This window comes from Otolemur garnettii, unplaced genomic scaffold (assembly GCF_000181295.1).
Source record: "Otolemur garnettii isolate 467f Iridium unplaced genomic scaffold, OtoGar3 scaffold00002, whole genome shotgun sequence".
Lineage (NCBI taxonomy): Eukaryota > Metazoa > Chordata > Mammalia > Primates > Galagidae > Otolemur > Otolemur garnettii.
Window position 1 is genome coordinate 33,237,211 of NW_003852397.1, and position 14,820 is coordinate 33,252,030.

The 14,820-nt window shown below is 33.8% G+C and overlaps 1 pseudogene; it reads right to left on the reverse strand.

The window, feature by feature from the left end:
* Positions 1–4,206: 4,206 nt before the first annotated feature.
* LOC100964405 overlaps positions 4,207–14,820 on the reverse strand; it is a 121,553-nt pseudogene continuing 110,939 nt past the window's right edge.

Sequence of the window (14,820 nt, forward strand, 5' to 3'; positions counted from 1 at the left end):
CAGTTATGCTCCTTGATTATACCCAAAGTTGCTGGAAAATTAATGTCCCCACAAAATCTGCATATGGATGTTTATAGTAGCTTTATTCATAACTGCTAAAAACTTGGAAGCAATCAAGATGTCCTTTAGTAGGTAAATGGATAAACTGTGGTACATCGAGACAATGGAGTATTATTCAGCATGAAATAGAAATAAGCTATCAATGCACAGAAAAAACTTCAAGGCGTATTTCTAAGTGAAAGAGACCAATGTGAAAAGGCTGTGTGCTATATGAGTCCAATTATATGATATTCTGGAAAAGGCAAAAGTATAACGACAGTAAAAAGACCAGGGGCTACCAAGGATTGAAGGGAAGGAGGAATGAAAAGGTAGAGCACAAAGGATTTTTATGGCTCTGAAACTTCTCTGTATCAAACTACAGTGGTAGATATATGTCATTAGACATTCGTCTAAACCATTCAATGTACAACACCAAGAATGAGCCATAAAATGTAAACAAACTATGGTCTTTGAGTGATAATGATGTGTTTGATAAAGGTTCAGCAGTTGTATCAAATGTACCACTTGAGCAGGAAATGATGGCTATGCGTATGTGGCAGCTGGAGGTCTAAGGGAAATCTTTACACCTTCCCCTCTCAATTTTGCTGGGAACCTAAAACAGCACAAAGCCTATTAAAAAAGAAAAGCTAGACCAAAAAAAAAAAAGACATAAAATTAAAATAGAATCCTTTGAAAGTGATGGGAACATTAACTATCTTGGTTGTGGTGAAGGTTTCACAGGTGTATTTATATATGAAAATGTATGAAATTATAAACTTTAAATATATGCAATTTATTATGTCAATTATATCTCAATAGAAGTGTTTAGAAAAACAGGCTGAGGAGCTGAGACCCTTCAGACCAAAGTAACTTGAGTTCAGTCTAAAATTTAGGACATAACTGATATTTCTGCTATACTATATAAACATCATTATCTATATATTAGTAAAAATAATCATCAGCATTATTTCTAAGTATACAAGTATTGATATTGTATGCCAGGCAACAGAGCAAGACCCTTCTACAAAAAACAAAACAAAAACAGAAGCAAAAGGAAAATAACAGAAAATACAAAAAGCTAGGTCTTTCGATTTATAATTTAATTGTTCATTACACCATTATACTTTAAAAATTTTTGACTGTACACGTGTTTCCCCTTTTGGGTTTATACCACTTTTCCCATGTCTGAATGACTTATTTTTTCAAAAGGTTGCTTTAACAACTGTTTTTAGGCAACCAATAATCTTCCTCTGTTAGGTTACCTATCCAAACAACTATTTTCCCTTGTTTCCTTCCTATGAAAATCCTGATTTACTCCTGGCAATACATTCAGTGAAGACGAACCTCTACTTCTGCTCCAGGGGATGAACCAGGTGATGAACCATGATTGACCCAGCAAAAAGCTAATCCCATCCTACTTTGCTGGAGGATTACTTTAGATGATTCTGTAACCAAAGTTATATGGGGATTCCGGAAACAATGTTTTTCACGGTTTTAAAAAAAGGAAGTGTACAGGAGTCCCCTTTCCACTTTCTTTGGTTGTCTGTCATGAGTACGTGATGCCAATAGTCATCTCTTTATTACAAGGAAAAAACCAAGAGTCTCACAGAGAAGCTTTAACATTGCTTGCTTGGATTAAATTATTATACAATCAATAAACCTCTATCTACTTAGGTAGTCAATTCTTTCTGACCAAAGTCTCCAGTATTTTCTAGTGAAACCATCTTACCCCAAGTTCTACAACAGAAGATTTTACCTCATACCAAAAATCAGATGGGTTACAAGAAAGATGCTAATAGTGGTTGACAAAATTCAGAACTTCAGGATTTGACTAAAATACAAATCTAAAATTAAAAATGACTAAATAACAATATAGAAACAAATCTGAACTTATATCCATTCTAAAACAACTTCAAAAAAACTTGGGGCTCGGCGCCTGTGGCTCAAGCAGCTAAGGCACCAGCCACATACACCTAAGGTTGCGGGTTCGAATCCCCAGCCCGGGCCCGCTAAACAACAATGATGGCTGCAACCAAAAAATGGCCAGGCGTTGTGGCGGGCGCCTATAAGTCCCAGCTACTTGGGAGGCTGAGGCAGGAGACTTGCTTGAGCCCAGGAGTTGGAGGTTGCTGTGAGCATGATGCCATGGCACTCTACCAGGTGGATAGCTTGAGGCTCCGGCTCAAAAAAAAAAAAAAACTTGAGACAGTTGAGTTTCAAAGACAGACATTCTTTAAATGTTTATTTAAATAAACTTATTTAAGAAAAAATGTATCATTATACTGTAAGCACTACACAAAGCTTAAAAATATTTTATTATCCACTAAAAGTCTGTGGATTTTATATGACAAAACAGTGTAAGTTTCATTCTAAACATTCACTGCTTCTTAAAACCCCAAAGCCTTCTCATGGAGGACAAAATCAGAAAAAACTTACCATCTGAAATTAGAAGAACGACTAAAGATTTAACAAATCTTACTATGACAATACTTTCAACTACTAAGAAAAGAGTCACAAAAGAAAAGACCTAAAAGCAATGATAAAATTATCTGCCAAAAAACTATATTTCACCAAAGACAATTGCCAACTTTTTATGCTTGAGAAAGTGCTATGATAAGTGATGCTCAAAATAGTGACACTGAATAATTTTTTAAAATTTACTAAAATTTGATTAAATGTAACAGAAAGCACTGTTGACTATAATGAACATAATAATGATGGAGAAATTAGTTAAGATAAGTGGGATTATACTTCCTTACCAGGATAAGATTTGTTAGTACTATTAAAACAAAAACAAACTTTATACTTAAACAGAACAGAAAGCCTATTTTCCACCTTTTCATAAATCTTTACCCCTGTAGCTATTTTCTATTCTAAGAAAAGTAGACTCTCCAGGACACCCGGGAGAAAAGTGATCTATCTAAAATAATTAAATCCTGAATTACATGCATGTCTCCAACTAAATATAAATGTAAAGGCAAGGAAAAAATGTAATGATAGCATTTTGGTCAATATTCATTGTCAGAATTAACCATTTCAGCCAAAGACTCAAATCTATTCAGATAATCTATATTTCAAAAATAAGGTAAAAACCTTCTGTATCTACCTGACATTAAGTAGTCACAGTACTGTGTAACAAAAGGAGGAAAGATGAAAGCTCAAGATGAGTTTGCAGGGGGTGCCTTCTTAGAACTACCATCATTCTTTTAAGTTACCTGTTTTGGTGTTGCTATAGCAACTTTATGAAACATTGACTCTTTACCCTTTTAATAACTCAGGGGATACATATGTTTCTACTAGTGCATTTGTTTCCAGTAAAAATATATACATTAGTGATCTTAGTAAAGTATGTACTCCTGGCCACAATTTAGTAAACTAAAAGAAACTACTAGCCACTGGACAAACATAAAAGAGAAAATAATCCACATATCTACTCTTTCCAAAACTGCCCCACTTGTCAGTTCTTAATATTAAATCTACCATATCTTTAGGTTTGAAAACTTTTCAAACAATATGTATTTACTGAGACTAATCACACAAAATTTAATCAAGGGTCTTTGTAAAATGCTCACCATGATTATTTACAAAAAGTAAATTTGATCTTAATCAAGTTACATCTTAACTTAAAAGAAATGTCTGGTTCACAAAAAAGAACACTCATCTGAAGTACACACTAAACTATTCAATAGTGAAGTGTCATGATTTCTACAATTTACTTTCAAGTAGAGTTCAGCAAAAGAAAAAATACATGTGTGTGTGTATATAGATGTATAAATCTATGCAAATATAAGAGAAAGCAACCTGGCAAAATGTTACCAATGCTCCAAAGCTCAACTTAAGTGAAGGGTATATAGGTAGTAATTTTTTTTTTTTTTTCAAATTTCCTGTGCTTGAAAATTTTCAAAGTAAAAAGCTGGGAAAACAAAGGACCCTAACTGGCTTCTAGAACTCTTATGCTTTTAGTTATTGCCCTGAATATATGTCCAATGCTTTACCTTTTATCTCAGTATCCTTTTGATTTATTTAATACAACTATTACAAAATTGTGAGGGTTTTTTAAAATAACAATCACATTTGAAAAAAATTTTTAAAAGTAGTTTAAAAGGCTGGTATCAGTAAACTATTTGTTTTACCTGAAAGTTAACATCTTCTTTCTTAAATATTAGTGCTCGAACTTCATCAGGATCTCCATTAAATATTGCTTGCACCAGTGATGGCTAAAATATAAGAGAATAATAATGTTAGTTACCCACAAGGATAATTCTGAATATATTTCTACACATAACTTTTAAATTTAAAAGTTTTCTTCCTTGCAGCAATAATCACTTTTTGACATTAACCAGAAGTTTCATGAAGCCAAGTCATATCAAAATACAGGACTCTGCCTTGGGGGAAAAAATAAAGGCCTCATTTAAAAAAAGAAAGGAATCAATTCAGTTTGACCCAAATTAGGTAGCATAATAAACATAACTAGATTGTATTTTATTTCTTGTAAGTAGAAGCCTTTTGTTAGTATTCGGTAAAAAGAAAGACTCTTGCAAATATAAATGTGACATCACAACATCTTACTTGTGAGACAGAACTTATCAAGCAATTCCTAGCCCATGAAGAAAGGCCCCTTTAGAAAGGACTGTTCAGGCTGGCACATTGACTCACGCCTGTAATCTCATCACTTGGGAGGCCAACGTGGATGGATTGCCTGAGCCCACAGGTTCGAGCAAGAGGGAGACCTCATCTTTAAAAAGTATCTAGGTGTTATGGTGGGTGCCTGTAGTCCCAGCTACCTAGGAGGCTAAGGCAAGAGAATCGCTTGAGCCCAAAAGTTTGTGGTTGCTGTGAGCTTTGATGCCACAGCACTCTACCAGGGGTGACAAAGTGAGATTCTGTCTCCAAAAAAACAAACAAACAAACAAAAACTAAAGGTCTGTTCACACTGAAATGACTTGCATGGGTTATCATTACATGTACAAAAACATAAATTCCAAGGAAAGCAAATGTTGCAGTTGATGAAAATATTATTCAAAGATAAAAAAATATTGTATACCTGAATAACATGGAAAGACTAAACACGTGCATGTCTAAATATAATTTCCTAATCAACAGGGTTTCTCTCATAAGGTATCATATTATACTAGTCAAATAAGGAGTTGACAACAGCATTACAAACATGGTTACAGATGAAGAATAAATCATATATTCTTTTTCATATAAAGTCTTATGCATAAATACATAAAATTCATCACAGAAAAGGCCATGCAGTAGTAGTAGTATTCGTCAACTTTTCCTAAAATATGCACAGTTCCTGATTCTTATTACACTGGTTTCTAAAACCACAAAATAAAAATAGAAATATGGTTGCCATAGCTACTATTTCTCAAATTATTTTTTAAAAGTCTTAAGAGATTGAGACATAGTAGTCTGTAACATTATCTAAGCATATGAAAAAGTAAATAAAAATCTGCATTTTATACACACATACTATTACATTGTATTTATATATACATTACTTTGAGTTTGTAATGAAACCAGAAGAAACATATTTATAGTTAAAAAATAAGATTTACACTACTAATTCAGTAGAACATAGCAACATAAACTCTCATATCTTACCAATACACTTCCAGAACGTAGAGAATGTAGGAATTTATTTTCCTGTGGCAATTTAGAAATGAATGCAGGAGATTCATCTTCTACCTCCTCCAAAACAACTATACACACTCGACTCATTCGCTCTTTTAAAACACTAAATTCCAAACTATGTGATAAAAGTCACAGTTGGAAGAGCACAAGTAGTTTTTCCTCTTCTGTACAACACTTATAAACATTCTCTGAACTACGCAGCTAGTTTTTTAAAGTTAGTACTACTGGAAAAACTGAAGTTTAAAATTATGACTACATAACTTATAACTTCCTAAAAATAATAAAATTCTCTATTATTTTGTTAGGTTACTGCAATACTTAAATGTCACATCAATGTCAATAACTAAAACTGAATCCAGTAAAAGCTCATTTAAAAGTATTTTTTCCCTACCAAAATAGTCATATTGCTCTATCTCTGAAATTTACTTTCACAAAGTGGTCATTGTCTCTGATAATACAACACCATTTGATAAGAAACAACTGCTGTGACAGAGATGATCACAGCTATACCCACTCTTGCCTGCAAGGTCATACAGTTACCAGTAGCTGGCTTGATTATAACTGAAAATAAAAATAAAATCTCACTATTCTGTTTCCACTTCTAATTTGTCTTCATTTCTTTAGCTTCACTGGTTTATTGCCGATACCATCCAGAGGGAAAAAAAGAAAAAAAGATCTAGAGCTCAGCACAAATCCTGAAAATGAAGCTCAGAGGTTAACAATTCTTTCTGTGTTTGGGAAAGAAAAAAAAAGCACTCTGCATTAATAGCAAAGCTGCAGTACATTTACATGTGATGAGTCAGACCACAAAAGACAATAGGACTCTTGGTACTAGAATACAGCTTGATAATTCCAGGTTTCCCATATAATAGAAGAAACACAGATAGCTTTATTCCTATCGAAAGCATAAGCAAGGCAGAGTGTTCATTCTTTTTCTCTCTCAGGCAGTTGTCTGTGGCTGCTCCAGCAAAAGGGCACAGGCACCAGGCAGAAATGGTGCTGGTGGAGAATCCTAATAGAACAAGCACGCTGCGAAGGAAATGGCATCTGAGCTCAAATTTCTGCTTCAGCTTTTTGTTTATAAAAAGAAAAAAAGAGACAAAAAACAGTAGTTTATCATTCCAGTGTTTCCTTTCATCTCTACATGAATACAGCTCCCATTAAACAGTCTTCATTCAGAGAAAAAAACAGCAGACTATGCATCTTCTGGGCCAACTACTTTATTCAATCATCTGCCTCTGTGCCAATATAGTTTCCTTCCACTGTGAAAACCGCTACAGTTATCCTCTTCAGTAGATTTCAGATGCTTTCCGGTTCCTCAGATGATCTTGCACAATGTCACTGACATCCCCAAGAGAGTAGATCCTTAAAAATACCTATAGAACCTCAAGATTGGCCCCACAGAAGCATTCCAACTGAGCAACAGCCCGAAGAGCAGACTGCAGACCCGCAGGATGAAATGCCTAGTAATGCTCACATGTTACACTTACCAGAGATCTGAGCTACTGCTCAGGATGTAACTTCCTCTAGCAGAAGAAAAAAATAGTGCATTTGGACGGCCTTCACAATTAGAAGGTTCATGCCAGTTCTGTGACTAATAAAACTGAAAAATTCTATAACTGAAAAATGAGCGTGCTTTTAACATTTTCCACTAAAAGCCACAAGGAAATTTGGTGTACTGCCTCTGCTGACTAACACTGGTTTTAGCAAGTAAACAATTCCAAACAACTTAACTGCTTTCGTATGTTACAATATAGCAAATGTTTAACCCTGTAATGACAACTGCAGTAAGACTGTGTGTTAGTAAACTCACAAAAAGAGATTTAGAAAGAGAAATATAATTATAAAAATCATGAAACTAAGCTACAGTTTCATTTTTATTTTTACCAAGACCATTTTTAAACTGCCAGATGTATGTTATTCTCAAATGTAAAGATATTTTTAAGATTTCCTAATAATTTCTAAATTGGTAAATTTAATCAATTATGATTCATATTTTTAAAGTGAAAAATAAAAATTCCACAATGCAGAAATCCTAAGTAGACTCATTTAAATTTTCACTGAAGAAATTAAATACTCTTACCATCTAGATGTAGAATAAAGCCTTAAAAATGTGTTAAACAGCTACAACAAACAATTGTCTTTGGTCCTGAATCATCTTTATGTCTAAAGGACCATAAGGTAATGCCAACAAACAAACAAACAAATAAATAAAACCCAAAGAATCTCTCTCCCTATAAAATAATTTTCCCAAAGCCACAAGTTAGTGTCAAAACCAATAATTTTGTAGTTGGCTTTTTCCTTCTTTCTTTGTTTACACGCAACAATGAGGATATTTCCCAACAGAAAAGTTACAGAGAAAATAACCATGGCCCCGCCCCCCTTTTGTGTTCTTTTATTAACTAGTATTTTAATAATAAACATAATAATTTTTGAACATTTGGTATGCTAGGTGCTGTACATTCTAAACTAATATGATGAATAACTTCACCATATTCTCATATTGCTAGAGGGAAAAAACTCAGAAATGAATTATTTTACCTAAAGTTATACAAATCAGTAAAGTTGTGTCTAATTCCAAACACATGCTCTTCTCTTTCTAATCTATTCTGCTCCCACTGAGTATACACACTCCCCTCTCCAGATCTTTGCAACCTATAAAATTAGCTTGCAAAAGTGATCTTAACAAACAAATAACCTATAACAGTTATGAAAAGTTTAAGTAACAAAAGAATGTATTAATTATTCAAAAAACAATTTATTTTTAATCAGTTATTCCTCAGCTAGTCTTAGCTCACACGTTTATTAATCAAACCATAAAAAGGAAAAAATAACCCAGCATGATACAGATACCTAAGAATGCAGAATTTAGGAGCAAAAAAATCAAAAGCTATAGAATATCAATTCCTAAAAGAAACTATAACCCTAGTTTATGTGTACCAAGATTACTAAAATATGCTAACAATTCACTAATTGTATTTTAAAACATATAATACTTTCAATCCAAATTAAAGATCTGCAAATGTTTTAACATATATAATGTTATCTCCACATGGCTGAATCAAAAATATTTTAATATATGAAATATGTTAAAATGAAACCACTACAGTAACAATATCCTATTTTCTGTCATCAGAATCCCTACCCTCACTCCACCAAAGCAGAATCTTTTATACAATCTTAACTTGTTCCAAAGTATCTAGTGTTTAAATTCACCCCTTAAGACTTAAACAGATATATCTTGTTTCTTGTTCTAAGTCTATCTCCATCCTTAGGTCTTTCCCAACCAGAAAGTAAGCTTCTTGAAGGTAGGGACTGTGTTATACACATATCGTTTTCTACTACTTTCTTTCATCTGTAAGTAATTTTATTGAAATGAATTCTGTTATGTCACAGCCTCTGGGATAGGGTAGCACAATTAAAAAAAAAAAAAGAGGGAGTGTTCATATAAACAAAAACTATAGGTGGCATTAAGGTACAACAAGTTGAGTCTGACACCTTTAATAAACAACGAAAATTCAGCAGTTGACAGTATATAAAAGATATAAGGTGATATAGGGCTTGGGTATCAGCCTACCTGAAGTTCAAATTCTGATTCTAGCTCAAATCTTGATTCTATCATTTCCTAGATGTATCCCTGGGCAAGCTACTTATATTCCATGAGCCTAAATTTCTGCGCACACACACAAAAGAATACATCTTCAGACAGTTTTATCAAGGAGAAATACAGTAATAACACAGCGATTCAGAGTATAGGTTTTGTAGTCAAATTATCTGCAGTTCTAATCCAGGTTTCCCATTAACTAAGCTAACCCCTTGACCTTCAATAAGTTATTTAAGTTCTCTGTGTTCAATGTCTACTAAACGACATTAATAGAATCTACTTCACAGTGCTGTAAAGTTTAAACGAGATAATATGGATATCTGAGGTAGCTCAACAATATCACTTGTGAAGTAAAGGAATAAGAGGTTAATTCAGACCAGTGGCTGAAGCTCCCACCTTCAGTTACTAGTCCCCACACTTTTCAGAAGCCTCTTAGAAGAATGCAAAAAGCTTGTTTTAGACTCTAGTAACCAAACAACTGTTATTGGGGGAAGGAAAACAACTGTTATTGGGGGAAGGAAGCAGTAAACTCAGGCAAGAAGATCTACAAGTTTTCTATTCTTCCATACTCACTATATTTTATAGTTTGGGGAAAGTAAAGGGTAGAAATTCCTAGTCCATGATACATTATAAAATCATGATAAATGAAAAAATACTAAGAGAAACACTTCATTTTTAATTATTTAAATCATCAGCAGCAGATAGGCCTGTTTTCTATCTTCTTAACTTTTGCTGAGTAAGATAGGCCCCTGCCCTAAGAAGAACTCACATCTTAAAGGAACAGGAAAGATGCAAATAACTGTTTAAGAAATTAAAAAAGGAGAAAGTACTTCAGATGAAAAATCACTGACAAAAACTGTGTAAAGTATAAGCTTGTTATTTTTTTTCCAGTTAGAAAAATGGCAAAAGGATGTCGTTTTTATTTTAGATGTTTAAGCCTTCATTTTACTGAAGGTACTAAATAAAATGAATATACTAAGTAAAAAAGCTTAATTCAGGCTCTGAAAGATTGCTAGGTTCCTAACTTTGTTACACCACAAATTTTTTTGACACAAATGACTTTTTCCCTTCTGCATCAAGATTCACCCTAAAACCTCACCTTATCTCTTCTCTTACATATCTGTGAGCTTCCCAATGAATAAAATACTTTAGTTAGGAGAAAGTGGCCACTGTGTCCCAAGTGCCATACTAGTAAGTTTGTGGTGAAAGACAAGGAAGTGGGTTGAAACCACGTTTCAGAAAACTTTTCTGGCAGGTCAAGAACACTGAACAATCTTCTTGAGCTATGCTTCATCTATCCATATACTTTATGGAAACAAAGTCTTATGAACAGAGTTAAAAGAAAACGAAGTGGACAGTGAGGGGAAGGAAAAAAAAATCAAGAGAAATAGCTGCATTCTAGGCTATAGGTCCAAATTTATGCAACTATATGATTAACAGAGCCACTCTAAGAAAGTCAACTATACTGTAATTAAAACATAATGAACCTCAAATCCTCAAAATAGATCAGATTTAACTCTATACATGTCATATATTTATGATTTTTAAAAGGTTTACTCAATCGTATTTCCAAAACTGCTAATAAACAATGTTATGTGAAAATCCCAACTGGTTTGATCCCACCAGTATGTTACAATGATAAGAATAAACTGTTAACTCTTTGAATATTAATGTACTCTACAGAATGCTGGCACACATTAGTATTACACACTTTCTTTGCAAAGACCCATATTTTGTATCCACTCTTTCTTTCTCCCACTGAACTAGAATGGTCAGCTTTTAGCTAAGCACAGAGCTTTAGAAAATAAAGACTACATTTCTCGGCCTCCCTTGTAGGTAGGTAGGAGCAGTTCTGATCAGCATTTTAATCAGAGATGTTATGTGGCTTCCAGAAACCTCCCTTAAAGGCCACCCAACAGGTGTATCTAGCCTGTTTCCAAGAACACAGATGATTGGCCACCATCATAACCAAGTGAAACTATAAGGTTACAAATGAGCTGGGTCCTTGAAGACTTTGTGGACTAGACCTACCGCAGAAGTGCTGGTCTGCCTGCTTTTTGACTTTTACATTAGAAATAAAAAGTTCTGCTTTATACAGGCTACTATAATTTTAAGTCTCTGGTACTTACAAATGAACCTATCTAAGTGACAGTCTTATTCTGCCTTTAGTTATCTATGAATGGGCATACATCCTTCCAGCCTTATTCTTCTATAATCCATACTCCAGTATAGCTCAGCTACTTAAATTTTCAATTAAGTAAGATGAGTTAGAAACACTAGCTGTAACAAATTGTACTGGAAACAGTAAATGATAAGAAATCAGCTTGGAAAACAATTCATATTATCTTGCATAAATGAAAGAAAATCAGAATAGGGAAAAAGAAAGTTACCATAAATATTCTTAATGACTCTTTAGCCACCATTGGTAGGTACTATTATCTAATTTATTAATGGAAAACAGAGGCTTGGTATCATCCAGTCAGCCAATCATTCACCCACCCACCCCCACCATTCATTTAGTATTGTGCCAGGCTGAGAAAACACAATTTTGAATAAATAGTCATTCTTTGTTCTAATAGCCCTTACACACAAATAAGTACCATGTAACAGCAAACCAATAAATTCTAGAAAGAAAAAAATTCTGAAGGGCAAGGAACTAAAGGCAGGCCCTTGTGGCTGGAGCAAGGAATCATGAGAGACAGTAGCACATGTAGCTGGAGAATATAAAATTTGTATTTTTATTAAGTGACTGAAAACTCATTAAAGATTTTTAAGTAAGGCAGTCATGATATGTTTTATGCTTTAAAAAGATTATGTGGCTTTAGTGTGAAGAATAGATAGATTAAAGGGGTATAACAATGGAAGCCAAAAGACTAGTTAAGAGACTAGTACAGTAATCCAACAGAGTGATTTGAAGGAGTAATCCAACAGAGTGATTTGAACTAGGATGCTGAATATGTAGATGGAGAGATAGAGATACAATTTAGCAATCAGATTTATAGGACCTTCTAATGAAGGAGAGGATGATAATTACAAACAAGTCCCTTTGTTTCCAAACTTATATAGTGAGGAAAGTGACCAGTATCAAATACCTAAGGTTCCTTTCAAGTTCTAAAAGTCTGTTTTAAATCTTAACCCAAGCCCGTATTCTTAGTATCTACCCTAATGATTTCAAAATGAAGTGTTAACAATTTCAAAGTTGCCTAAATCTAGGTAAATACTAAAAAGTTCATAAAGAATGGTGAGAACTAGTTCAATTCTACTCAGTCTACTATGTCAAAATAATCTAAAAACCTTTTGTTAAGGATACCTTACTTTCAAAACATTCACCAAAAATACCATAGCACTAATTCAGTAAACATTTCATATTCATATTTCTACTACGCATGCCATGCTAAGGAATTACAAAGTATAACACTGACCTTATGTAACTTAAACAGGGCACTATATTATACACAAAAATATTTAACTAGTACAATGTAAGGACATAAAAGACACTAAAGATAGTATCTTTTAAGTATCAATGTAAGGGCGTAAAAGATACTGAAGTATCAATATAAGGGCGTAAAAGATACTGAAGGCCTAAATGCTAGGTATAGACTACTTGCCACCATTTCTGTCATGGGAAAGAATGCAGCATATAATTTAGTAATTGTCACTGACTTATGAAGATACCTCTGGCTACGCTAATAAAATAAAAACAGTGTTTTTATAAAGCTACCCATAAACTTCATCATTATGTTTTTCTCTTTGGAAAAACTGGAAAGATGCTTTCTCTCTCTCTCTCTCTCTCTTTTTTTTTTTGGCAGTTTTTTGGCCAGCGCCAGGTTTGAACCAACCACCTCCGGTATATGGGGCTGATGCCCTACTCCTTGAGCCAGAGGCATCACCTGAAAGATGCTTTCTCAAAGAAACCAATGGTCTACTATTTAGAACACCTCATATCAAATCTCAGTCTAGATTATATTTTTGAGAAAATGGTTGAAAATTTAAAACTATTATTTATAATACATGAATAAACGTTTAGCCATCCAAAGCGTTTATCTGTGTGGTCTAATAGAGGTGTCCAGTTGTTCTTCTCTGCTGCACATTAGAAGAAGAGTTGTCTTGGGCCACACACCAACACTAATGAAAATTGATTTGGGAGGAGGGAGAGAGGAAAAAAAACCAAACAGGTCTGTGCATAATTTTTGTAGTATCTGCCACCACAAATGTGCAAAAAACTTCTCACATAAACTATTGTGACCTGCAGGTGGTACACTCCTGGTAGAAGATATACAAAGAAAGCTGCACGCATACATTTAAATTTTCTAGTAACTACATTTTTTTAAAGTAAAACAAAACTGATAGAATTAATTTTAACAGCATTTTATGTAATCCAACATATCCAAAATATTATTTCAACTTGCAATCAATAGATATCATGTTACATTTTTAACAAAGTCCTCAAAATTTGCTGTCCATTTCACATTTATAGCATATCTCAACATGAACATTAGATTTTAACTGGAAATAACTCATTTGTATTAGATTTCATAAAATTTACAGTGTGCCCAACCATACTTGTAAGTTTTCCAGTAACTCAAATATTTTATAAGTTTATGTTCCTTTTCTCTGTCAAGGGCAGGTTGATTAATTAAAGGGAAGTACCAGAGCTGACAGCGACCATATTTTAGGTTTTTACAGGAATTTTTTAAAGAAAGAATAAATTGAGCAACTGCTAAAGAAGGTTTTTTTTTTTAAAGGTTATTTAAAGATTAAGATGAACATTATGAAAGGTTAATGAACTTGCTTTTCAAAAAGGTCAGATGTAGGAAATAGGAATAGCTAATGACAGAAGGTCATAAAGATGAGGGAAAGGGGGTAATATAATAGTGGAAAAATCATCTTGTGTTATGAACCTTCTTTCTCTGAAATAAGAGGGAAGGGTTGTGTGGCTACTTTAATGGGGGAAAGAGAACAGACCAAGTTGAAAAAGAATGAGTGATCATGGTGTCTACAGTGGATAAGAACAAATAGAAGTGAAGATAGCTTTCAACAGGTAAGTTATAGGATATAGTCACTGGAGTGGTTAGAGCCAAGAAGAGATGACCAATAGTGAGGAGACTGTTAAATAGTTAAGCACGATTTTCAAAACGTCACCCACAAAGAAATGAAATCCCCTGGATGACAGGGACAAATGTGATCCAGATGTGGAACTGGAAAGTGAGATTTGACAGATAGCAGCAACAATAAATACAATAGAAGGGTCACCTAGAGATGGTATGTGCTTCCAAAGAAAGAAAATTTATATAGACAGACTAGTAACATTTTAAGACTATAATGGGGGAGGGACTAAAATGCTGACCCCATCCTCCAATGCCACAACACACATAGGCATTCCCAAAATATACCCAATATGAGCAAAGGAATAGCTAACACTTGAGAAGACCTCCGCAGAAGCATGATTTATAAAATCATATTTCAACTCAAGAATAGACTTTCTGAGGAAGTATAGTTATACATAAGAACTTAAGGTTTAAATCAATATTTAGAAG